This window comes from Rattus norvegicus, chromosome 7, assembly GCF_021556685.1.
Source record: "Rattus norvegicus strain SHRSP/BbbUtx chromosome 7, alternate assembly SHRSP_T2T, whole genome shotgun sequence".
Taxonomy (NCBI): Eukaryota; Metazoa; Chordata; class Mammalia; order Rodentia; family Muridae; genus Rattus; species Rattus norvegicus.
Window position 1 is genome coordinate 63282240 of NC_141540.1, and position 25489 is coordinate 63307728.

General features: G+C 45.1%; 1 long non-coding RNA gene across 1 annotated transcript; it reads left to right on the top strand.

Annotated features, from left to right (window-relative positions):
- The first annotated feature begins 23520 nt into the window (after positions 1-23520).
- On the top strand, positions 23521-24712 carry LOC148004698 (uncharacterized). Its single transcript, XR_015624683.1, has 2 exons — positions 23521-23833; positions 24122-24712. It is a non-coding gene; the product is annotated as an uncharacterized LOC148004698 (long non-coding RNA).
- Positions 24713-25489: the final 777 nt, after the last annotated feature.

Sequence of the window (25489 nt, forward strand, 5' to 3'; positions counted from 1 at the left end):
AAAGGCCCCATGGACACTAGGCAAGCACTCAGCCACTACATGCCGCATCCTCCATCCACAAGTGAATGTTTTTCCCAGGCGTTGTGCAAGCATTTGCTCACAGTTGTGTCCAGTTGGTAGGTTTTATTCTAATGCGACAGATGAGAAGAACTGGAGGTCAGAGAGACCAAGAAACTGACCCAACCGGAGGGAAGGTGAAGGGACAGGGGATTCCTTCTCAGATTCATGTCCTTCCTTCGTACTCCACAAATGGCTTCAGAAGCCCCCAGTATTCTCTTTCCCTTTGCTGTCTACGTCCCCACCAGCAGTCCTTCCCACAACCGACACCAGTGTTTTATCTGACACGTGAATTTTATAAGTGCATCCCGGCTTGAAGCCTTTAATGACCTGTCATTCTTCAAGACCCATATTCTTCCTTTCATGTCACCTCCTCATTTGCACTCCTCTTTGCAGCGTGTCAGACGGCTCCTCGTGTCTGGAATCTGTCAGGATGTTCCATAGTCTCACGCTCACAGCAGAGTTCCCTCTGCCAGGAACAGATTAAAGACTCCCCCCGCCCCCCGACACACACCCCAGCCCACATTATGAACCTTCCCCATGCCGTAATGCACCAGTAAGGGCAAAGAAAGGAATCAGAAAAAAGGAGCGAGGCTGCAAGCATTTACGTTCCTCGCCTTGTCCGCCTGCAACAACCATTGGAAGTAACTAGACAGCGATCGGGGCAGGTTAGTAATTAGGGCCAAGATGTAGACAGACGATGGGTCTACTCACCCACGGTGGCTGGTTGGGAAATGTAGTGGGAGCCAGAGTCTCTCTCATAAGAGAATCAGACATGATAAAACACCAGAAACAAGCCTTAAAACGTCTGAGCCGCTATTGTAAAACTTCCTGAAACATGACTGAAGTGTGAGGCAAAAAAAGCCTCCTAAATCCACGAAAACATGCTCGATGCTTCTGCGTGAAGTTTGGTCATGAGCTCGTGAGCCGGAGGCTCGTCTGCTTGGAGAAGTAGAGTTGCCCCGACCACTTCCTCTGTGTCCTCTCCACACCTCTAGGATTTAGCTTCCTTGTTTACAAAACGAGGGTAAAACTATTAGATAAGCTAGGTATTAAAAATGAGGACGAGATGATGTGTTTAACACAGTCCAGCGTCAGACACGTAACCCTCCACAAGTTATGTCTATGTTCTGCTTTTGGGTGTTGCCTAACAGATGTGTTTTGGTTTTGGTTTTACCTGTGCTTTGATGGTGTGCCTTCCCCTTTCATCTGGTACCGTTTGGCTGTGCACAGATAACTCTACAATGACTTTGCACCTGCCCTAGTCATCGCCGATACCTTTAAAGCTCCCCTCGCCCCACTAATGACCAACCTTACCCATTTTCTCAAAGGCAATTGGATTTTAACACTGTTGATGACTTTGGTCAGGTTTTGGATTTTTATTGCTTGCTTCTGGCTTTACATTTTAAAAAGGAATTTATGTGTGTAGAATGATGTGTGTGTGGTATGTGTATGTGTGTGTGTGTGTGTGTGTGTGTATGTGTGTGAGATGTGAATGTGGTGTGTGTGTGATATGTGTGTTTTTATATGTGTGTGAGATGTGTGTGAGAGAGTGGGGTGTGTGTGTGTGTGTGTGTGTGTGTGTGTGTGTGTGTGTGATATGTGCATATGAGGAAATGCATCTCACTACTAGTGTGTAGAAGTCAGAGGGCAACTTTGTATATGGTCCTCTCCTATCATTATGTGGTGTCAGGTACCTTTTTCTGCTGAGCCATTTCACAGCTTTACTTCTGGCTTCCTTTCCTAAGCGACATGAGCTGAGATTCAGACAGGTTCTGCCTATGATTATTTTGTTACCTTCATTGCTGTATTTAGAACTTTTTAAAGTTGTCGTGCATGTAAGTAATTCTCTATTAGGGCTATCTCTAACACATTGTTCTCTAACGCATTGCTACAGTTTCATGCCTGTCTCTGATGCATGGTGACAGAATACCTGGGAATAGAACGGGAACAGATGGTGGTGCACTTGGGATAGAAATGTTGAGAGGGTGTTAAACTTTGGTAGCCAGTACCAAAGAGATCTCCTGACAGTGGGTTTGCACTCCTCCCAGTGAGAGGGTGAGCAGATGGGAGACTCTTAGCAGCTCTGTGGCCTCAATGACAATTCTGTTGGGTAGGTAGTGTTATTTCATTGTGGACTTAGTTTGCATTTTTCAATTGCTATAAACTGTTTTCTCAAAGGCCTTTTGGCCATTTGGGTGAGAACACAAGAATCATTTCCCAGCTTTCAGGACACGGGTTACCTATTTCTTCCATTTTTAAGAGTCTTTTCTAGATAGGACTGTTTGCTTGTGTGAGAATTGCAAGTCCCTTCTTTCAGTTCATGGTTTCCTTTTTGTGGCACTTTTCTTTTTAGGGTGTATTTTTTTTTTTTTTTTTGGTTTTGTGTGTCTGTTTGAGATAAGTTCTCTCTACATAGCCCTGGATGACCTGAAACTCACTGTGTAGACCAGACTGGCCTGAAACTCACAGAGATCTGCCTCCCTCTGCCTGCCAAGTGCTGGGCTTAAAGGTCTGTGTCATGCCTGGCTGTGGCTTTTTTGTGTCACAATGATGCCTTTTGTATGGTATACAGAAATTATGAGTTTTTTAAAAAAATATTTATCCATTTTATGCATATGAGTACACTGTGGCTGCCTTCAGACACACCAGAAGAGGGCATCAGATCTCATTACGGATGGTTGTGAGCCACCATATGGTTGCTGGGAATTGAACTCAGGACCTCTGGAAGAGCAGCCAGTGCTCTTTACTACTGAGCCATCTCTCCAGCCCCCAAAGTTCTGAGTTTTAGTAAAGTAAAATCAATTATGTATTTTTTCCTTCTATGGATGGTGGTTTTGAGTCTATTTAAGAAACTTTGGCTAATATAGTAAACCTAACATGAACTCTAATTAATAAATTAACAAACCACTTCCTTTGTTACCCCATTTTTTCCCTTTTTTTTAAACTTGGAAATATAATTATGAAAGACTACTAAAATGTTAACACTGTGGTCCTTTTTGCTAAGACTTTCATACCTAGTACCCAGTATTAATAAATATCACTCCTATCCAATAAAAATCTTCTTTCCTGGGCTGAAGAGGTGACAGAATGGGTAAATGTACTTATTGTATGGACCTGGCAATCTGAGATCAATTCTTGGGTCTGGTATAAAGGCAGAAGGAGAAACCAACTTCACCAAATTACGGGGAAGACTAGTTTCTTGCCTGCCCCACAACACTATCTTAATAGAATACCCAACAATCGATTTCTGTCCTTTAATTTACTGTCCTGGTGTTGATACCACCCTACCTTGAAATCTGATGAGAGAAAATTTCCATCAAGAGAGTTTTAACTAATTCTGGTCTTTTTCTTTTTTACGTAGCTTAGTAAATAAATAAATATTAATTTGTGTGTGCAGATGTGTGTGTGTTTGTTCTTATGCATGTGACTGTATGTGTATGTGTGAATGTGTGTGTGTGAGCGTATGTGAATGTGTGTGCAAGTATATTTGTGAATGTGTATATGTGTGTGTGCATGAGTGTGTGTGCATGAGTGTTTGTGTGTGCATGAGTGTGTGTGTGTGGGGGGGTGTCTTCCTCTATCACTCTTCACCTTATCTTTTGAGACAGGGTTTCTTCCTGAGCCTGAGCTCACTGATTTGCAAGATGAGCTGGTTGGAGAGTTGCAGGAACCCCTCTTTGTCCACCTACCCTGCCCTGGGTTAGAGTCACTTGGCCCAAGACCTGGCTTTTCATGTGGGCGCTGAGAATTCAAACTCGTCTTAAGCGGAGTCATTCCCAGCTCTCATGTGTCATTTCAGAACTGGCTGGTTAATTTCTCTATTTGCAATGCTTCTAACATTGCTGGGCATGTGGTACACACACCTGTAATACCAGCCTCGGTTGCTACAAGTTAAAGGCCAGCCTGGTCTACGTAGTGAGTTCTAGGCCAGTCAGGGCTACAGAGTGAGAAGCTGTCTAAAACACCAAAGCTATGAAGTAGAGGGAGCCTGGGAGTCTGGGGGTGTAATTTAATGGTAGGTTGGCCCTGAGCTTGCTCCTTAGCAATGAACAGAGGAAGGGGAATACGGAGAGAAAAGGAGGGGGCATGCCAATCGCTGAAGTTGCCCTGGCTCTATAGGTCAGTTTGGAAGATGAGGAAGAGGCCCCTGGTTGATGTTTTCCTACGATGTTATGTTTTTCTTTCACAAAATTTGCCATCATTAATTAATTCTGAAATTAGCCATGCGATTTGATATGTTGAGCTGGGTTTAGCCATGGGCTAGTCACTCGCTAGGACTACACACCTTATGTGCCTTTGACCAAACACACATCAAAGTAATCAATGGTTCAGTTGTTTAAAGTTAGAGCATAGTTTCTGGATCCTTTGAGTTGCCCTGTGAGACCATAGGAATCTGCAGCTCCTTGAGTGAGAAATGGTAGTTCCTTACCAGTTGCATTTTGGGACCACACAGACTGGAAAGACTCAGGCAGTATGGTCTGTAGCGGTGTGTGCTTTAACTGCAGGCGGGAGCGCCGGCTAGAGAGTTCTCCTCCACAGTGCCCACCCGCTTCTGGAGTCTATTAAGGTCTGCCCTTGAACAGAAGGGAGTGATATTAAACCTCCAAGGTGCTCTGTCAGGAAAAGGTAATTATTTCTCGAGTATAGCGTTGTCCTGGAGACTCTCCCTGTATCTCAGGAATCTTCCCCTTCTTACTTATTTGCAGGCTCCACAAGCCCGCATAACTTTTGGTGTGATCAGCTCCTTTGTTGGCTCCCTGAACTTGCACCATGGACCAATTTCCTGTCTGTGAGCCTCAGGAGTTTCTGCTGAAATTTCATTCCCAAGGTCATAAGGAGTGAGAGTAACCAAACTGAGTTTTACAGAATGTACCTGAGTACACTGTCGCTCTCTTCAGACACACCAGAATTGAATGCCCATTACAGATGGTTGTGAGCTACCATGTGATTGCTGGGAATTGAACCCAAGACCTCTAGGAAGAGCAGTCAGTGCTCTTAACCAGTGAGCCATCTCTCCAGCCCTACAGAACGGGTTTTAATGAACACAAAAAACGGTTAAGCATTAGATGTAATTAGAGGAAGGGCGCACTCACCATAAAACCTGGGTAGGACATTCATCTCGAGCTGCACCACGATGGCCGTCTCTTAATTAAACTTTTATAGACTTTGAAAAGGTCTCATTTATACACTAGATTAGAAGAAACATTTTATTTTGCTTAATTAAATGGTCAGAACTTTCTGATGTTGCTATCACATGAGAAATATATTACACACATGTTCACTGGAACTTAATGATAATGACTTTAGTCATTAAATTAAAAAAAAAAAAGAGCCAGCTATATTGAAACTCTCACTCAGTGATCACTAGCAGAACCCTCCTTGTCCCATCACGGTGCAGTCAAGTCTCATACGCTACCACCCAACTCCTTTGAGTGATTTCTCAGGTAGAGGCCGTTTGTTCTTTAACTGTGCTTTTCGACTGTCAAAGGTTGCTTTGTGATCAAACAAGTGCATTATGGGAAATGGAGTTCTGCTACTCTTGAGAAAAGAAGTGGCTATCCTTGGACCTAGCATGTGTTTCCCTTCTGAGATACTGACCACAGAATTTGTTTATGACTATCTTTAGCACCAACAGGAAGCCTATGATGAAATGGGTGAAGGAACTGAGTCAAAATGTTATAAAACTCCAGGGAAATAGGTTCCAAATGATCCAGTGGCTTTAAAAAGTGCCTTGGAAAACAAGGAGTGTCACAACATGGGCTTGTTTTCCCAGGGAGACCTTGCATGCCAACCTCTCTCTCTCTCTGGCCCTGTCAGAAAGATGTCTGGGTGGGACTGGAGCTGTGGTTTGTTATGCAGAAATGTTTCTCTGTGTAAAAATCTTTCTGGTTTGAACAAAGGTTAAGCTAGAATACTGACTTCTTAGAAGTACCTGGATCTCAACCTTAACCGCCTTTGTGACTTTGATTTTTAACTAAGGTGGTTTTTGAGCAATCTTAGGAGAGAGATGGGAGTGCAGGGGCGCGCGTGCGCGCGCGCGCGCGTGTGTGTGTGTGTGTGTGTGTGTTCAGTGTATGTTCACATCACCCTTTATGAGAGCAGCAAGCTCTGATCACCTGCCAGTCATTTCTTCTATGTGCTTCTGATTCATGAGTCTCCCCATCAGTCAGCGTAGGCTGAGTTATGCTGCTGTAACAAAAAAAAAATGCTATCTGTCATAGACTTAAGATTTGTTGGTGAACAGTGACAAAACCATTAGCACAGCCAGAAGGAGAATTCTGCTTTTTTTCCTATCTGAGGGACAACATTTGGCAAGATGACGTCCCAGAGCGAGGTGGCCAGTACAGTCCCAGATGACTGTCAGTGCAAACACACCTTTGCCTTATAAGTCGCTGAGATGTAACAGCAGATCCTATTTTATCCTAATATACTATCTAGTATACTAGTGAGCCGGTGAGTGGGCAAACATTCACACAGGTTAGAGAGTTGGCTCAAGACCAGTAGGCTAGGGGAGCCATGGGTGACTTCTAACATGCATCTGACTCTTTGGTGTCCTGAAGAACATGAAAGGCATCTTTGTTGTCTCCAACAGCCGAGTCGGTCTAATATTCAATCTGTTTGCAGGCATTTATTGGAAGGAACTTGGCTTGTTTTTGCAAAGACGGCAATGTAACTTTTATTTTATTTGGGGGGAGACAGGGCCGTTTGCCTTGCAAATAGTGTGACCGACCATCTTAGTTTGCTTGGGACTCTGGTATTTCCGAGTCTAGTTTAGTCTACCAAGAAAGGCTCAGACTAATTGGGATGCTGTCTTGTAGCAACTCGTTAGCTGTAGACATCCAGAGTCTCAGGTAACCTAGTAACTCTTTCCATCACTATATTTATCAGACCATGTTGCAAATGACTCTGACACTTCAGGATCTGTGTGCACACAGTACTCTGAACTCCAGAGACTAAGGGCCATTCCATTTTCTACTCCCAAGACCTTTCATGGTACTTACAACTTCGGATGAGCACAGGAAACTGGGAGTGGATGAACACTTTCTCGGGTGTGATTGACATTTTCTCCCTTGAGGCTCTGATTGCCATTTCTTTCCCATGAAATATTTTTCTTTCCTTTTGGTCACAATCTTACCCAGATTTCCAGTTTAACTGTGAAGAAGGGTGGGGAGTCTCTCTTGACTGTAGCTATAATCCTGTGTGAAGTGTGCCCATAGTAGAAAATTATATAAACCAATCACCCGTGTTTCACCCTAAACAGACTCCTTATTAGACTGACTGAATAATTGGATCTCCTTGTTTGGTATTTGTTTAAAGACACGAGGTCATGGGACCACTGGTGGTTATTTGAGGCTGTAGAGACATATGTTGTAAATTTGATTTAGCTGTTTCTGGTCACTGAGTATGCTATGACCGAAGACCCAGGCTTTCCAAGTCTGCCTTCCCCCACTTGGGAATGCAGAGTAATGTGCCCTCCAAAACCAGAGGCAGGAAGAAAATCTCTAACGGCACGCCTCACTGATGGGCTGCATTCATGCCCAGTTAAGGACAGCAATCAGCGGTTGGACTGGTTTGCTACATAGAATCAGAACCAGACCTCCTCCAGTTTTGAGTGTTTCTCGGGGCCTGAGAGGTGCACTGAGAAAGAATTGGTGGTTCCTGACTCCTTAGGCATCTTTCCTTTCTGCCATCACCTCGTCTAAATGATTAAGATTTTTCCGAGAAGCACTTTAAGGTCTATAAAGAGGCCCCGAGGAGCTGTGGGAATATCATGCAACTTGCAGTGATATGTTTTGTAAAACGAGGTATGATGTGTCAAAAGGGGCTGCCTTAGCAGGTCCATGCTGCGTCATCATCCCACCCCACTCCAGGTACCATTCATTCATAGGACGGTATAAAATGAAGTTTATTTTGAGGCATGGGGAAAGGGGGCTGAGAAGGGAGTAGAGGCAGAGGCAGAGAAAGAGAGGGGACAAAGAAGGATGGAAAGAGAGAGGGGGAGAGGGAGAGGGAGAGGAGAAGAAAGAGAAGAGGCTAGGTGGGAACACATGGGGTGTGTGTGTCGGGTGGGCGGAGGTCAGAGAGAACAAGAGGCCAAGCAGTCCTTTTATAGCAAGCCAGGCTCATGCCTGGCTGTTGCTAGGTAACTGTTGGGCGGAGCCTTGAAGAAATACTAACATGCTAACATGTGGTAATGCCCATTTTCAGGTTCCTCATGTAGAAAATTATTCTCATTATGTTTCTCTTTCTTTATCTTTTCTTATATTGATTCAACGTGTTCTTTGACAAGTTTGTGTGTGTGTGTGTGTGTGTGTGTGTGTGTGTGTGTGTGTGTGTGCGTGTAGTGTGCACTCTACTCTCCCCCCATCTCCCTCCTGCCCCTGAGAGGTGGGATGACAATTAAGCACAGCATTAAAATAAATGGATGAATCACGTAGAAAGGGTATTTGGCTCATGACACGGAGGAAGTGGCAACCAGGAGATGTTAATGGGTCCTTGAGTCATTGATGAATTTTTCTAGAATGAAGGCATCGCAGACACCCGAGTGGGAATACACAGTAGTCACCACACTTTGTTCTTTACAGTCTAGGCCATTAGGAAATGTCAGTCACATTTATATCTCCTGTTAGGGGTGCTGGCCCTCTGTGTTTGCAGCGGTATTTACTGAAGCTATTGCGTGAGTCATCTGTTTACCCCTGCCGCCCCCCGCCCTCATATCACTCCACCTGTAGCAGAGCATAAAATATCATAATTGATAAGACTATCGAAGGCACATCTGCAGAAATGCCTATATGAAAAGAATACTGTCTTCTATGGACTGCTGCTTACTGACTTGCTCTCCGGGGTACGCTCAGCTCGCTTTCTTATACATCCCAGGGCCCCCTGCCCAGGGATGGCAGCATTCACAGTGGGTGGGACCCTCCCATCAATCAACAGTCAGGGAAATGGCTCACAGACTTGCCTACAGGCTGTCCGATGGAGGCATTGTGTCAATTGAGGTTTCTCTTCGAAGTCAATCTAAACACGAATGTAGTTACAAAAAACCAGCCAGGGCAATGCAAACCGAATCCAGGAGTTTTTCAATGGGAAAAAAGCTCACCATATACTTGTTCAAACGTCTCAAGTTCATTCTCTATGACTCTACCAAGGATGAAAACCAGAGAGATAGTGACTGAGTTTAAGGACATCTGAGGTTAAAAACACAAGAAGATGTTAATGAACAAGCAATGGTCCTGATGCTCATGATGCATATTAATTAATTCAATTACATACCATTGGTAATCAGGGATCTTCGGTGGTCAGCGCTCTGCGCACACCAAGGTACCACACAGACCATTGCCTTTTGAGATGTTCGATCCTTGTGTGGTTTAATTCCCAGACAAATTTCACAGCAAATTGTTTGTATTTGTTTTCATTTAAAGTGTATGGGTGATTTTTGCCTGCGTGTATGTGTGAGGCACACGCATACAGGGCCTAAGGAGGCCAGAGAGAGAATATGAGATCCCCTGAGACTGGATTTACAGATTGCTGTGAGTCACCATATAGGTGCTAAGAATCCAAGCTGGGTCCTCTGGAAGAACAGCCAATTCCTCTAACTGCTAAGCACCCCCTCTATCTAGCCCCCATAACAAAGGATTTTTAAACTAAATCGTATCTTGAAAACCGAATGCATAGAAAACCTAGGGAACTGGGTGAATTCATTGAGGAGGTCCTTAAATTACATTGATGCGATAGAAAATACAGGAAACCTTAGCTCTGTCGCTTTTGCATCGACTCCAAACGTGGTTCCAGAGTAAACCCATGGGATAGCTGATCTTAGCTGTCACATCTGGGAAAAGGGAGCCTAACCGAGGATCTGGCTTCATAAGATTGGCCTGGGTGGCGTGGCTTGTCTGTATGGAATTCTCTTGATTGATGGGGGAAGGTCCAGTCCACTGTGGGCGGTCCCACCCCTGGGCATGAGGTTCTGGGCTGTATAAGTAAACAATCCCAGCAAGCCATGGGGGGCAAGCCATGGGGGCAAGCCGGTAAGTGGAATTCCTCTGTGGTCTGCTCTGGTTCCTGCTTTCAGGTTCCTACTTGACTTATGACAGACTTGTAACCTGCAGATCCTCTCCCTCCCTTCTTCTCTCCTCTCCTCTTCCTTCCTTTCCCCTCCCCTCCCCTCCCTTCCCATCCCCTCCCCTCCCCTCCCCTCCTTTCCCCTTCCTTCCCCTCTCCTCTCTCTCATGTCCAGGGAATAGTTAGTTCATAGTGGTTTGCCTATAGCTCAAAGCCCTGCAGTTAGAGCATAGGTGTAATCCCAGGTGGGCTATCTCATGGCACCTGAGTTCCCAGCCCACCACTGCACCCCTCAGCAGTAAATCCCCTCACACTCCTTCCACCCCCCCACCCCCCCACCCCACTTTTTGAACTTTGGATTTGACATGAATTCTGATCACAGCATTTGGATTTTGTGATTCAGCTACTTCAGACTCAAACGTTCCAGGATATTTCCCCCAGGTCTCTTCATTTCCTGAATTCTTGCAATAATAATTTTAAAAAAAAGGAAAGGAAAGGGGGAAAAAAGGATCCCTGGCTATTCTGAAAGCCACACTGTAGACCAGGCTGGCCCTGAACTTAGTCAATCCTCCAGCCCCTGTCTCCCGAGTGCCAGGATTCTAGGGATGTGTCAGTACACTTGGCTGACTTTATGCTCATTTTCCATTGGACATTTCTTGAAAAGTAACAGGTTAATCTGCATGTAACCATGCAGGCACAGGTCTTCAGGTGTGGGTACCAGAGCGGGATAATGTCTCCAGATGTGTTGCCGGTTCTTACCAGGATGTCTGGGTGTCGTTAGCTCTTTGGCTGAAGTAGGACATTTCCAATGGAATGATCTCCAGCTACAGTCGGCGGCCATGTGGTCGGCCAACGGGGAACACAGTGTCTTGAGTTCTCTTAAGTCTGTTCGTTTCTTCAGTCAGCAAGTATTCTAAGGTATTGTGCCGATCTCTGTCTTGATTCCCGTAGAGAGCACTGAGTGAAGCATACACAACCCTGGCTGTGTGGCGCACACTGAGGAGGTAGTCCATATACACACAAATATATGACTGGTCAGGCGGTTAGTGCCATGTGAGGGGGCTAGGGGCAAAGCAAGCTAGGTAAAGGGAGAAAAAAAAGAAAGACCTAGAAGAGGATGTGCCCTTTTATACAGGGTGGCCAAGGACATTCCTCCTAGGTGACATCTGCACAGAACTTGAAGGGAACCAAACTTATTTCAGGGAAGAATGTTCTAGAGCACTGGTTCTCAACCTTCCTAATGCTGCGACCCTTTAATAAGTCCCTCGTGCTGTGATGACCCCCAATCGTAACGTTATCTTCATTGGCTGTTTTTTTTTTTTTTTTGGTTCTTTTTTTCGGAGCTGGGAACCGAACCCAGGGCCTTGCGCTTCCTAGGTAAGCGCTCTACCACTGAGCTAAATCCCCAGCCCCTTCATTGGCTGTTTTATACCTGTAATTTTGATGTTATGAATCGTAATGTAAATAAATATCTATGTTTTCTGATGGTCTTAGGTGATCCCTTTGAAAAGGTCATTTGACCTGCAAGGGGTGGAGACCCACAGGTTGAGAATCACCATTCTAGACAGCTAGGACTTTGTAAAAGCAAAGGCTTTGGGGAAGCTGCGTGCACTGGTTGAGGTACATCTGTGACGATGAAGCATCAACTCCAGAATGAAGGGGTTTTGGACAGATGAGGTAGGAGAATAAGGTCAGAGTATCGGCCTGGGGGTGTATATCAGTGCTACTGTGTTTACCCGGGAAACATGAGGCCCTGGCTTCTCCCTCAGTGCCAACAAACAGCAAAAACCAAATCAAATCAAAACAGGACCAAGGACAGGAAGATCATGGGTAAAATCTCTTAATCACAGCTCTGCCTCTGGCTTTTATTCAGTGTGAAACAGAAAGCCGTCAGTGCCACAGGCATCATGGTCCACTCTGTAGAGGATGCAGTGGATGCAGGGAGGCCAGTTAGACAGATGTCCAGGTGAGGGGCAGTGGAGGTGTGGATCTGGCTAGCGGCAGAGATGGGGGCCAGGTGGGATTGGATCTTGGTTGTGGATAGCACACGAAGAAAGAGAAGTACATCGAAAACCAAGGCTTTCAGCTTGAAAACATGGAGGAATTGGATGGGTGGAGTTACCTATTATTGAGTTATGGAAATACTGTCACAGGGGTCATGGTGGTGGTGATGGTGTGTGTGTGTGTGTGTGTGTGTGTGTGTGTGTGTGTATGAGCGTGCACACACACACGTAAGCACGCGTGATGTGTGCTTGAACTGTGAACATATGTTTTCATATATGGTGATAGGAAACTAGGGCCTTTATTTTGACCTAATAGACCTTTGGATACATCGTAAGAGTATGACGTGTCCAGGGAAGAGGGTAGGGTTAGAGTTAGTATGGACTTATATGCACTGAAGACATTTGGAGTCTAGATATTCCAGTGTTAAATGAGATCACCTGGATAATTAAATAGATTAGGAATAAAAAACAGACAACCACACTGAGCCCTGGACATGTTTGCCACTTACATACCACTTAAAACTTGAAGAGGTAGAGATAGCTGTCAGTGGTGGCACATGCCTGTAATCCCAGCATTTAAGAGGTGTAGCCATGAGAATTAGAAACACAAGGTCTTTCTTGGCTACACAGTGAGTCTGAGACTAGCCTGGGCTCCACGAAACCCTGAAGGATGAACTGAGGCTAACCCCAGCTTGAGAGAGGCAACAGGACGTCCTCCCATGCCTTCATACTTGTGTGTGGCTTTCTTGCGCCTCCACACGGAGATTCTGTTCCTTGTCTTGGTGTCTCATTTTCTGAGACTTACTGGGCTGTACCAGCTGCTGCCCCGTCTCCCCCACTGGACTGTGAGCCTTTTGAGAACAAAGACCGAGTTACCGGTGCCTGTGGCTGTCATCCCAGGATGGTGCCTGGGTTGTGGCGATAATAATCACCGTTATATCATAAAAGATGACAGTGGCATTCACCTCTGCGCCCCAGATATTCTGTCGGCTGGTGGGAGTTACTGTAAGGCAGAGTGAGCTGGCCTAGGTGGAAGACCCCGTGTGCTCAGCAGGAACTAAATGGCCAGGGCCGTCCCCACCCCAGTGTCCTCAGGCCTTTACTCTAGGTCTTCCCTGTCAGAGAGCAGATTGAAGTCTATTTTCTCCAGACTTCTGCTGATTATCCACTGTGATTAGCGACCTGTGAGTCGGTCTCCTTCCGAAGACGTGTTGTGTTTTCATTGGGGCAGCAGCTGTGATATTTGAGTTCTTGGATTTCATAGTTCTCTCTTTGCTGGCCGCATCGTGTCCTTAGACATCATGTCTTTCCTAAAATGGAACATTTTCTACATCTGTGACAATGAAGCCGTTAAGAGGAAAGGGTGACCGGGAGTTTAGTATCAAATAAAATATAGTCGTGATCAATAATTGGTGAGAGTTATAACTATAATTCTCTAAAGCATAAGGAAAAAAGTCATAAAGCCATAGCCAAGTTTCATATAAAATAGTCATAAACACACCTTGGCTATACAGGAGAACCAGGGGTGTTATAAAACCTATGTACAGAGTACAACTATGATGCTGTGAGTTTCCCCTAAAACAAATACACATAGTAAGATGAGTGTTTTCAACCTATTAACGAACAATAGTGAACAATGAAAGTACCAATGGGTTATTGGAGGATTGTTTAGATTCTTTAAATGGTGATAGCTTCTAGCAAGTGAAGTGATTCCCTTTCACTCTGGGTAGGCTTTATCAGTAATCCTGTTGATCCTTGAATACACCCAAATTAGTAGGCTCAAGAGAGGCTTCCCATCGTTAAAGAAAAAGCTGGTATTTTTGCCTGTATCGGACTTCTCTAGAGGAATGGAACCCAGAGACCGTGTGTATTGGTTGGGTTAATTATGTGATCAGAGGTTTGGGGAGTTTGTGATGGTTTGCATATGCTTGGCTCAGGGAGTGGTGCTATTAGAAGGTGTGGCCCTGTTGGAGTAGGTGTCTCACTGTGAGCATGGGTTTAAGACTCTCATCCTAGCTGCCTGGAAGCCAGTCTTTCACTAGCAGCCTTCAGGTAAAGATGTAGAACCCTCAGCTCCTCCTGCACCATGCCTGCCTGGATGCTGCCGTGCTCCCACCTTGATGATACTGGACTGCACCTCTGAAGCTGTGAGCCAGCCCCAAATAAATGTTGTCCTTTTATGAGAGTAGCCTTGGTCATGGCGTCTGTTCACAGCAGTAAACCCTAACTAAGACAGAGTCCAACAACAGCCTTGTATACATTAGAGAGGCACAGAACTCAGTAGTTGTTCAGTGCAAACATCTAAAAGGGCACATCAACCCTACTGAGATGTCAAAGCCCTGGGAGACCCCTTGGTAGCTGCTTGAGTATGCACACAGAGTGGGCGGAAGATGGACTCTGGTGGTTAGTTCCACCAACAGTAGACATACCTGTGGCCTGGTTTTTCCTTCTTCTGAAGAGTATTTCATCCAGCGCCCCGCCCCACTGAGTTGTCCCATATGCAAATTTTCTCTGAAAAGCCCCTTCCCCCACCAGATCCTCACTATTCTTAGATCTCTCTCAATCCAAGTCTCATCTGAAGAGCTGTGCTTCTGCTGCATTCTACCTAGAGATGGGTCTTCCTTGACATATTTTTATTAGAGGAGTAATAAAACAATTGCTGACTGGAAGAAAACTCAATAATAAAATTAATAATAATAATAATAATCAGCTCCGGAAAATCTGTGCCAGGCTTTCTAACAGGTCTGACCATCCTTGGATGAAAGTGTAAGATAATGAACTTTTTAAAAGGCCTACTGTGTGCTGGGCCGGACATGGCGCTCAGGAGACACTGAGGTGACTGATTTGGCCTTTAGGGAGTGCTGTGAGGTGTGAATGTCGGGGAGACAGTGCCCAGACAAGTCATGGGCATTTTTTCTAAGGTGGGAGCAGACTTGCTGACCTTCTTTTATGTATTTTGGTCATGTGGTAAATGGCTTTGCAGTTAATACTGATCAGGGGACAGGAAGGGCATTTGGAGGTGATTATGCAACACGTCTCTGTTTCCTACTAAAATCTGAGCATCGGAACGCACTTAAGGAGAAAAAAAACCTCATAATATGAATGTGATTATCATGCTCGGGTGAAGACGACCTCATATGTGATAGGGAATCCAGTTAAGGAAAGAGCCCCTTGGCCTCTAAGTGCAGATCATATTGACTGATCTTCCACAGAGGAATCAGTTAAATATGCCTTTCTTACGCCCACACATGGATTCTCTTCCTTGTACTCCGATTTGTATGGTTGAAGTATTTCCTCTCAGAGCTTTTAAGTTGTTTCCAAGAAAATAATGTGGATCTATACACAGTAGTTCTGTGGGTAAGCGACTAGCTTCAGGGATAGGAGTGTAGCCAAAAAATTCAAACAAAACAAAACAATAAAACAACAAAACAAAATGAACCCCACCACCACCACCACACAAAAAAAAAAAAACAAAAAAACAAAATGTATGAGCAAAGAGTTGGCGAGCTTACTTCAGATGTTAACAATGATAGGAAATTTGAAAACTTAGTGCTGTAGGGCCAGAACACCTGTTCTGATTTAGAATGTGAGTCCCAAAGGCTTTGTCTCAGAGCCCATGAAGCCCTGTGCTGGAATTGTTAGTTTGAACACATACTCTTCCTCTCTCCCTCTCTCCCTCCCTCCCTTCCTCCCTTCTCCTGCCTCTGTGTGTGTGTGTGTGTGTGTGTGTGTGTGTGTGTGTGTGTGTGTGTTGTTATAAATGATACATTTCTAAAAATAAGAAATGGCCTTAGTGAAGTATTCGGGGAGCACATGAGCTGACTCTGTATCCATGATGCTCCAGACGCTGAAATACATACAGATAGTCAGGACAAGAGCCACACTGCCTTGTGTCTGCACTGCAGTTGCTTTTGCCTTAACTTCTACTCCCCTTCCCTCCTGTCATGGGGCCTCTGCTCACCAGACTTCTCTTCTCTAGACCTCCTTCCTCTGTGGTTTCCCCATGGTGCTCAGTAAAAGCCAAACTTGTTTTATTTTGTGATGCTGGAAACAAGATCCAGGGTCTAGTGCATGCTGAGTAAGTGCTTTATCACTGGGCTGGCCAACTCTAGCACAGCACCTGAGGCTTCTAGAATGTGCTTTCACAGCTCCTCTCCCAGCATTTGTCAGCACGGACCATGAATCCTCATCACAGGCTGCCTTTCCTGGAGGGGGCTGTGCATGTAACTTCACCCTTTCCAGCACAGTGGGCCTCCACCTGGGAAGCAGTTCAAAGGTCATTCTTTAAAATTCCTCCAGGACAGAGGAAGTCTCTGTATGGAAGGGACCTCTACCTATGCTGTGTTTGAGAATGGGGGAAGGGACTTTCCTTTGTCCTCAAGTCAAGGAAGGGACCTCCACCCGGGACATCTGAAACAAAACTGGATTGATAACCTTGAGCTCTTGAGATGCCTGAGGGTGAGAGGTAGGAGCTGGGCCACCTACCGGCCCACTGGCTGAGATAAAGACAATCTCTCCTCGTCGTGCTTAGATTTATAACAACTTGTGAGGGTTATGAATTGATCAGACATGAGAATCAATGTAGCAAAGTAGCCTAGAGCCTTTTAAAAATAGTTGTATTTTTTCTCATTAAAAGTTTATACAATATATTTCGAGTATAGTCAACTTTATGTATGTCCTTTCTCTCTAAATACAAACAAAAACCAAATCAAAAAACAAAAACACAAAAAAAAGAAAAAAAAGAAAAGTCAAAAGAAAGAAACAAACAAATCAACAAACCCAATAGACAAAAACAACACAAAATAAAACAAAACAAAAAGCACACAAGAAAACCCTGGAGTCTGTTTCGTCTTGGCTAGCTACTTCTGGGAATGGGGCCTGCCCTGGTGTGTGGTTGGTACCCTGTGACACTTCACTGAAGAAACCTGATTCTTCCTTTCCCAGAAAGTATTAATTGCAAGTAGCTTCCTGGTTAAGAGTGGGATTTTATGTCCACTCTCCTTTGCTGAGCTAGGATTGTGTCTGATTTGGCTTGTGGAGCTTTCGTGTGTGCTTCCACAGTCTCTGTGAGTTCATTGGCCCTGTGGGCTCTGGAAGACACTATTTCCTTGCAGTCCCCCACCTCTGACCCTGCCAACCTCCTGAGGCCTGGGAGGAGAGGTTAGATAAAGACTTCCCACTTAGGGATGAGTGCCTTGAGCAATTTCTAAGCCCTGCTCAAGCTGAGTAGAAGGTGGTGAGATTCTGGTGAGATGGTGTCAAGATGGATGGTTTGGTAAGGGAGAGGATTAGAAGCCACGGGAGTGCCATTGCAAAGAGGGTATCTTGAAGGCTGCCTTTCAGGATCATCCCCAGCGCCTCATGGGAATACACAGTTCCCAAATCCCCAAAGGCAGAGATTACGAAGGCTCGCATGGGTACTGACAGGTATGGAACCTGGCTGTGTCTTTCCCAGCTCCAGCTCTGAAGAAACCAGGCAGTGTAGGAGAGACATGAGGCAGGGAGGTGCGAGAAATGGCCGACCTCATGGCCGACCTCACTCCTTCATCCCCAACTGCTTCCGTTCACACTGAGGTGGCCTAAGATTGGACCCTCACGAGCATTGACTTTGAGTGACATTGACAGTGTTCAGCGGAACTGAAAACCAGCCTGTTTTGTGACAGGCAGGAATAGAAGCACTTTGCTTTAAGGAGAGTCAAAAGAAAATCTTGGGAATTTGTCCAAGATTTTGGATTTCATTCACTTTTTCATACAGGCCCATGTGGTGTTTGGAATGAAAATGGCCCCCATCAGCCCGTAAGGAGTTGGCCTGTTGGGAGGTGGGGCCTTGTTGGAGTAGGCGTGGCTTTGTTGGAGGAAGCTTGGTGGGCTCTGAGATCTTAGGAGCTCACACCAGGCCCAGAGGCTCACTCTCCCTGTTGCGTGCCCGTCTGGATACAGAACTCTCAGCTACCTCTCCAGCACCATGTCTGCCTGTCACTGCCGTGCTTCTTGCCATGACGACAGTGAACTAAAATGTAAGCCGGCTCCAATGAAAGAGTTGCCATGGCTGAAGCGTCTCTTCACAACAGAACCCTGATTAAGACAGCCCACAAAATGGGATTAGGTCACTCCCTGAAAGAACAGATGCTCAGATTAGGCAGCTACTTTGTCAAGGCTGTGCTTGTAGATCAGCAGGAGGCTGCTTACCTATGTGTAGGAGGCCCTGGACTCAGTAACCAACAGTGGAGAGAAAAGGATTCTATCAACCTGTTCAATACAACATTGAAATTTATTAATTTACTTCTTCACGTCGAGAACTACTGGAGGGCAGAGGTCAAAGATCATATTCATCTTTGTCTTAGTTGGGCTCCTATTGCTATAATAAAATGCCATGGCCAAAAGCAACTTGGGGAGGAAAGGGTTTATTTTAGCTTACAACCCATAGTCCATCATCCAGAGAAGCCAGTACAGAACTCAGGGCTGGACCCTGGAGGCAGGAGCTGATGCAGAGGCCCTGTGGCTCTCTGGCTTGCTCCTCATAACTTGCTCAGCCTGCTTTCTTAAGCACCCAGGGGGTGGCACCACCCACAATGGGTTAAATGTTCCCACATTAATCATTAACTAAAATGCCCTGCAGGCTTGCTAAGTGTGATCCTGCATCGTCTTATAGTATGAGGCCTACAGCATGCAGGCTGCCTCCAGCCTGATCGTGTGGGGGCGTTTCCTCAAATGAGGCTCTCTCCTCTCATGACTCCCAGCACAATCTTTTAGGGAGGCAGTATTTGATGTATAGTCAATGTTTGTTGCATGACTAAACACGTTAAGAGTGGAGACCTGATGCAGTCCTGAGGAATGTGTATTGCTGATACATTGTTAACACGAACATGTCAAGGATCCCAGTACCTCAGACCCAAGGGACTGGCAGAGCCTTCCCCTGGTCACCGTGCAGCTGTTGGGAGTGTGTGCAGCTTTCTCCTCCCAGATGACTGCTGCCTGGACTGCTCTCCTTCAGGGACCATCTCCCCTTGGTTTGTGTTGTATCCAATAACATGCTGGGTTTCCAGGCTGCTGCTGGTCTGGCTTCATCAGAGTGTACAACCCTTTGGATCCGTGTGGAGTTTTCCATGTATGTGTCTGATGTCGCCTCTCCAGTCGACCCCAGTTACATCAAGTCCTAGGTTGCTATGTGGGTTGTGACAATTAAAATTTGCGAAAAGAGTATAATTCAAGGCTTCAGGTTCAAACTTGTCGGTGTTGGGCTCTTTGGCCAGTTACTTATTATGTAAAATTTGATTTTTTTTCTTTTTCCTTCTTTAGTGGGAAAAAATAGTACTAACCTCATTGAATTTATCTGAGGATAATAGCTATTAGGTATATAACTGTGTGAAATGCTTAGTCCAGTGGCTAGGGACTAATGAAGGTTGATAACTGAGAGTCGTGATGGCAAAATCATTATTGCCATTAAGATTGAGTGAATTAGAATATACTGAATGCTCCCAGCTGGGTGTAGAGGAATTTTAATCCAGCAACATGGCTGCTCTGGCTGAAACACAGACAGGCCCTTAGTACACACCTTTCATCTCAAACAATGAACGTAAAGTTAGAGGGTAGAAGGAAATAATGTTTAATGGAGGGCAGACAAAGTGATGGCGCAGAGAAAGATTTGATAGAATAAATCAGAGATAGGATGAGCCCAACTCTCGTGAAAAGAGACAGGAAGGAAAGGTGGCTTAAGAGAGCAGGGCAGGGGTAGGTGGGCAGTTTCACCAGGGGAGTTTTACAGAGACAGGTTGAACAGGGAACAAGCAGGACACAGGTGAAGACAGAACAAGCCAGAGAATGAGGAGGACCCAGAAGATTAGAACAGATCGCCAGAGTTAGTTTGAGACCAAGTAGAGCAATTCGGTCAGAAGCTGAGAGTGAATCCAGGTTGAATCAGTCAGCTTGGAGAGCAGTTTCAGCCAGAACAGCTGAGTTGAATCAGCCAGAGCTCGGAAAGAACTCGAAAGGGTGAGCTTGTTTCAGGAGCAAGTCTCAGAGGCTGAAAGCTTTCTAGGCCTAGGCTAGAAAATTCAATGGAGACTAAAAGCTTCCAGGACCAGTCTAGGCTCTCGGATGGAGCTGACAATTACACAGGAGAATAAAAGTTACGTTTACAGCTGGGCCTGGTGTGTCTGGACAGCATGCCTTTGACCCCACACTGGCTTGCCTCGACCTCGATGCCTAGGGATTTTCCCTCTTGGGGAAGAAACTGGTTTTTTTGCTGGTTTGAGGAGGCAGCTACTTTGCTTACCTCTGCCCAGAAGTTTTGTCTAAGGGACAAACTGCTTTGTCCTGACACTCACCGAAGCCTTCTGCTTTCAAAACCCTGTCCCCTCATTCACAGAGGAACGTCTCACTGTGGATCATTCTGGGTGATCTATGGCCCAGGCTGTCCAGTGTCTGGACTTTATTCAAAGCTGTCGTTTGGTGGCCTTGTGAAGTCCATTCCCACAGACTCCCTGCCTTCTAGCACTCTGTCAGCTTCTCTTTTGTCTGGTGCCCTTGAAGTAGTACTTTCAGTATCAACTGGGAGATGGGAGTCAGGGTGGGGATCTGCAAATGCCAAGTAATCATGACCTAAACATGTGTCATTCATCTAAAACGTGACTTCAAAACAATGTGTAGATATAAAAAAGTAACGCTCATATTGTTAAGGTTTGAAGCCGTTTGTTTCCTTCCTTCCTTTCTTCTTTCCTTCCTTCCTTTCTTTCCCTCCCTCTCCTTTCCCTCTCTCTCTCTCTCTCTCTCTCTCTCTCTCTCTCTCTCTCTCTCTTTCTGTAAGACAGGGTCTCCTGTGTTTCCCAGGCTGATCCTGAACTCACAGGCTAGGGTGCTACCTCAGCTTTAGGGTCCCCAGTAGCTGGGACAGTAGGTCCGTGTCTCCCCCATCTGCCTCATGCCTATAGTCCCATACATGTATAGTTGAACCCGTGAAGCTGCACGTGCCAGTTTGCAAAGATAAACATGCAGAAGATACGTTCCTCAGTGTCTGGCAAAGTCGTGATCCTCAGGGATGTGGTCCTCAGAGAGGGCTCCATGGTGGAAAATTTTCTAGACTCTGGATAATGAAATGTCTCATCTACGTCAGTATGACATCATCTGTTCATCAGCAGTCATACATGGTTGACCGTGCATGTTGCTTTGAGCTGCTCACCATATTCTTTTGTTTGCTGTTCTCAAATGAAACAGGTAGAAGGGAAGGAAGCAGAGTTTGCAGAGAGAATTAGAGACAAGGTGAGCCAGGTCCGTTGTATTTAAGGCCAGATGCCCCAGACTTCCAGGCTGAAAGAGACAGCAACCTCCCTTTGCTGCCACATGCGCCCCTTGGCTTTTCGTTGTTATTTACATTTTGTATTTTATATTTTATTTTGTTTGTATTTTATCAGTCTTAGTCACACTTCATTCATTTCTTCCTGAAAACCTACCATAGCAGGAAGCTACGATTAACTCAGAGCTGAGGATGAGAAATCAAAGCCAAAATCTCAGGGATACTACCTCACACCAGTCAGAGTGACTGTCATTTAAAATTAAAAAAAAGTTTGGAATACTGTGTGCATCTGTAGTCTTGGCACTCTAAGGGAGGCCAAGGCATTGCAACTCTCTGACTCAGATTGGCTCTGTGCAAGCTCGGACTGTGCGGTGCACCCGGCTCGCCCTCCCATCCAAACGGCAGAGAGGAAATAGAGGGAAAGAGGACTCCTACACATCAGTTAGTACAGCTGGATGGAGGTTGCTAACAGAAGTAAAACGGAGCCACCATGATCCAGCTGTTTTCTCCTGACTGCGATCAAAGACCGGACAAGAGACGCTTAAGGAAGAAGGGTTTGTGACCTTCAGCTCGTGACCCGAGGGTCCACATGGTGGCATGGTGTGGTGCCGGGAACAGAAGGCAAGATACATCGTGCAGGCATTCAGGAAGGAGAGACAGAAGTGCTGGCGTTGACACTTTATCCTCTTTTCTGTTCTTTCAGTCCTGGTCAGAACGCCATAGAGATACCTGGTGCCTGTGTTTATTATGACACCATTCACAACAGCAAAGGTCAGGAACCAGCACAGGCATCTGATTCTCATCAGATGAATGAAGACAATGAAATATACAGTGGAGTCTTTACACACACACACACACACACAGACATACACATACACACACAATACACTCACACATACTCACATATACACATATACACACATACACATACACACACATACACAGATTCACTCATACACATACACATACACACATATTCACACACACATATACTCACACATACTCACATATACACATATATACACATACACACACATACACATACACACACTGACATACACATATACACACATACACTCACACACACATACACAGACTCACATATACACATACACTCACACACATACACAGACTCACATATACACATACACACATACACACATACTCACATATAAGCACATATACACATACACACAAACACACATATACACATTAACATACATACACACATATACGCAAGACACATATATGCACATACACATACACACAAACACACACATATATATGAATATACACACATATATACACGCATACACACAAATACACACACACACAAACACACACACACAAACATACACACACACTAAAGGAATGAAATCCTGCCATTTGTAGCAAAATGAAAAGAACTGGAAAGAATATTACATTAAACAAAGATAACAATAGCGGGGACTAGGGATTAGGGCAAAGGTCAAAAATGCCCATAAGCCAGACACTGCAAGACAAGAATGGAATGTTTTCTTTCAAATGCCGCAGCACAAGCAAACTTGACCTGAAGAGCGGTTATTAGTTTACTAGTGACTGGAAGTTTCGGGAAGGGTGGAGTTAGGAAGTTGGACTTGATCAGTACGTACCGTATGCATACATAGAAACAATGCAATCACCCTGTTGAAAGGAAACCACCATTAATAGGTGCAATTAATGTGACTTAGTAAAAAAGAGTCTAACTTGAAATTATGACCGGAAGGTTATTTCTCATTAAGCTCTCTGGTGACGGATAATTCCTACCCCTTGACTCAAGGCCGAGTGGGAAGAGACTGATGTCTGCGTTTCCCCTCCGGAGCTTGTTATTTTTCTCACAAGGGATGAATTATTTGTAAGCAAAAATTAAAGGTAAAAATCAATTCCCATCATCTTAAAAAAATGTGGTGAGTGTGTCCCCGGAGTTCTGAGGACTGCACAGTAATTCATCTGTAGTAGCTTCTGGAAGGCAGAGCCCAGAGACTCCCCACGAGTCGGGGAATTGATACTTTAATGTGAGTAGATAGATGATGTTTTTACAGCAGAAGCTGGGGTAACGTGGTGGACCGTTAAATCACGTGGCCTACTTCAGTATAGTTAATTAATGTGACCACACACCGTGGTACTGGTGTTTTCAGTGGTTTCGATGTATTCAGTACCACAAGCTTCTCCCAGAGTTAGGCACCGCTATTGTTACTGTTTGTATTTGCTCAAATGAGTGGAAACATGGAGTCGTTAAACCAGGACGTGCATGCCGGCCGCTGGATTATAGCACAAATGACTGTTGGCACATGGCTTGAGGTTATCGGACAATTTCCAGAAGTGTGTTTTGTGGCATTAGGACAAAGGTCAAAAGTAGCCAGATACCAGATAATCAGGAGAAGGAAGAAAAACCGAGGTCTGTATTTATTTTAGTGGTGGCTGCCTGGGTCGTTCTTGTGAAGTTTTAAATGTTGTTTTGCTGTAAATATGAAAATCCGATAGTGAAAATCCATTCTTTTCTATGCTAATCAAAATGTAATAAAAGGGGGAAAGATGGTTTTAAAAAGGCTTGGATTTCTCTGACATTCCTGAAGTTACTTCTCTTGATGATGTTGGGTCAGTTTTGAAGTCAGACTCTGCAGCGCTGTCTCGATATTTTCTCTGATCTCTCTTCCTTCACTTTCGTTCCCTTCTTTGTTAACAGATCTGCTTGTGTGCTGCTATCAGGAGGCGATCCCCTGCTCCCAAAGATCCTGAGCACATGGGCTCCAGGGCTTCTGGGAAACGAGATGAAGGGCAGGTCCTTGCCATATGATCAGGTACCTCCAGAGTCTCCTCCCGGGCTCACCAACCTGACTTCTACCACGGATTCCTCTTCCCAGCTGCCCTGGCTTCCGGCTGGGCTTGGAACATCCGAGCCTTCCCCTTCACACTGGCTAGTCTCTCTGGAATGAATTCCTTCAATACCTCCCCACCTCCTTTAAGACTTGGCTCATGAATTCTCTTCTTGCAATTTCCCTGGTGCCCCTATTAGGTCTACGTCCCGGTTTCTGCCACTGCGTTGTCACATGGGAGGATTTTTTTTCTCCTTTGCATAGCACTTGTCAATTTTTAGCACAGGACGTAGGTAATGACCTTATTTATTCTGCTTATGTATTAGTTGCCTCTGCGTGCTTGTCAGAGTGTTGATCTTATGAGAACAGAGACCTTTGCTTTGCCCCGTGAGTGTGTCTCATGCACTTAGAAAAGTATGTGGCAAGTTTTAGACTTGAAATAAAGGTTTGTTTGAACCAAACGACGAATGAATGGATACTGGGGCTTCTGCAAATCCCATTCCTGTGTAAGAGGGGGAGAGAGAGAGAGAGAGAGAGAGAGAGAGAGAGAGAGAGAGAGAGAGAGGAGCGCGCCTGTTCTGATCTACAGCTTATTCCCTGCTTGGCAGAAGACCTGATTGCTATTTAAGTTGCTGGGACTCTTGTGAGGAAGGCAATCGCAGTCCTGCTCCAGAGTTCTGCCTTGGTTCTGCCTTGGTTCTGCATCAGCAAAAAACCCTGTTCCAACTTCTGCCTGGGGAGAAACAAAACAAGAAAACTTTTCTTTCAAGCCAGTATTGGGAATGCTGCTCTAATCTACATTTAAATACATACTCAACAGGTGTTTTCATGTATTAAGTGCTTGTTACATAATGATAATAATCATAAATATTATTAATAATATACTAATATAATAATGGCATTACTTAACTTTTATCCCTGGCTTCTAGTACAGTGTTTCTAAAACCTCTAAGATATTTCCTGGGCAATCGGGATGATGGAAATATCTTTGTTCTAATGAGGTGGCCTTGAGAGGGCCACAAGTAGCTTCAGAATGGGGCTAGTGGCCAGAAAGCCCACGTCTCTGTTAGATTCAGATCTGTTCTCTAATCTCCAGGGAGACAAGGGAGCTGAGTGGTGTGTGTTATAACCTCACCCAGAGGTGAAGCATCTTAGAAGTGTCTCCACTGGGGCCTGGGAGACACGTTTAAGTGTTCAGAGGTGCTGGATGCTGCGGGGAGGGAGGTGTGTGTGGAGAG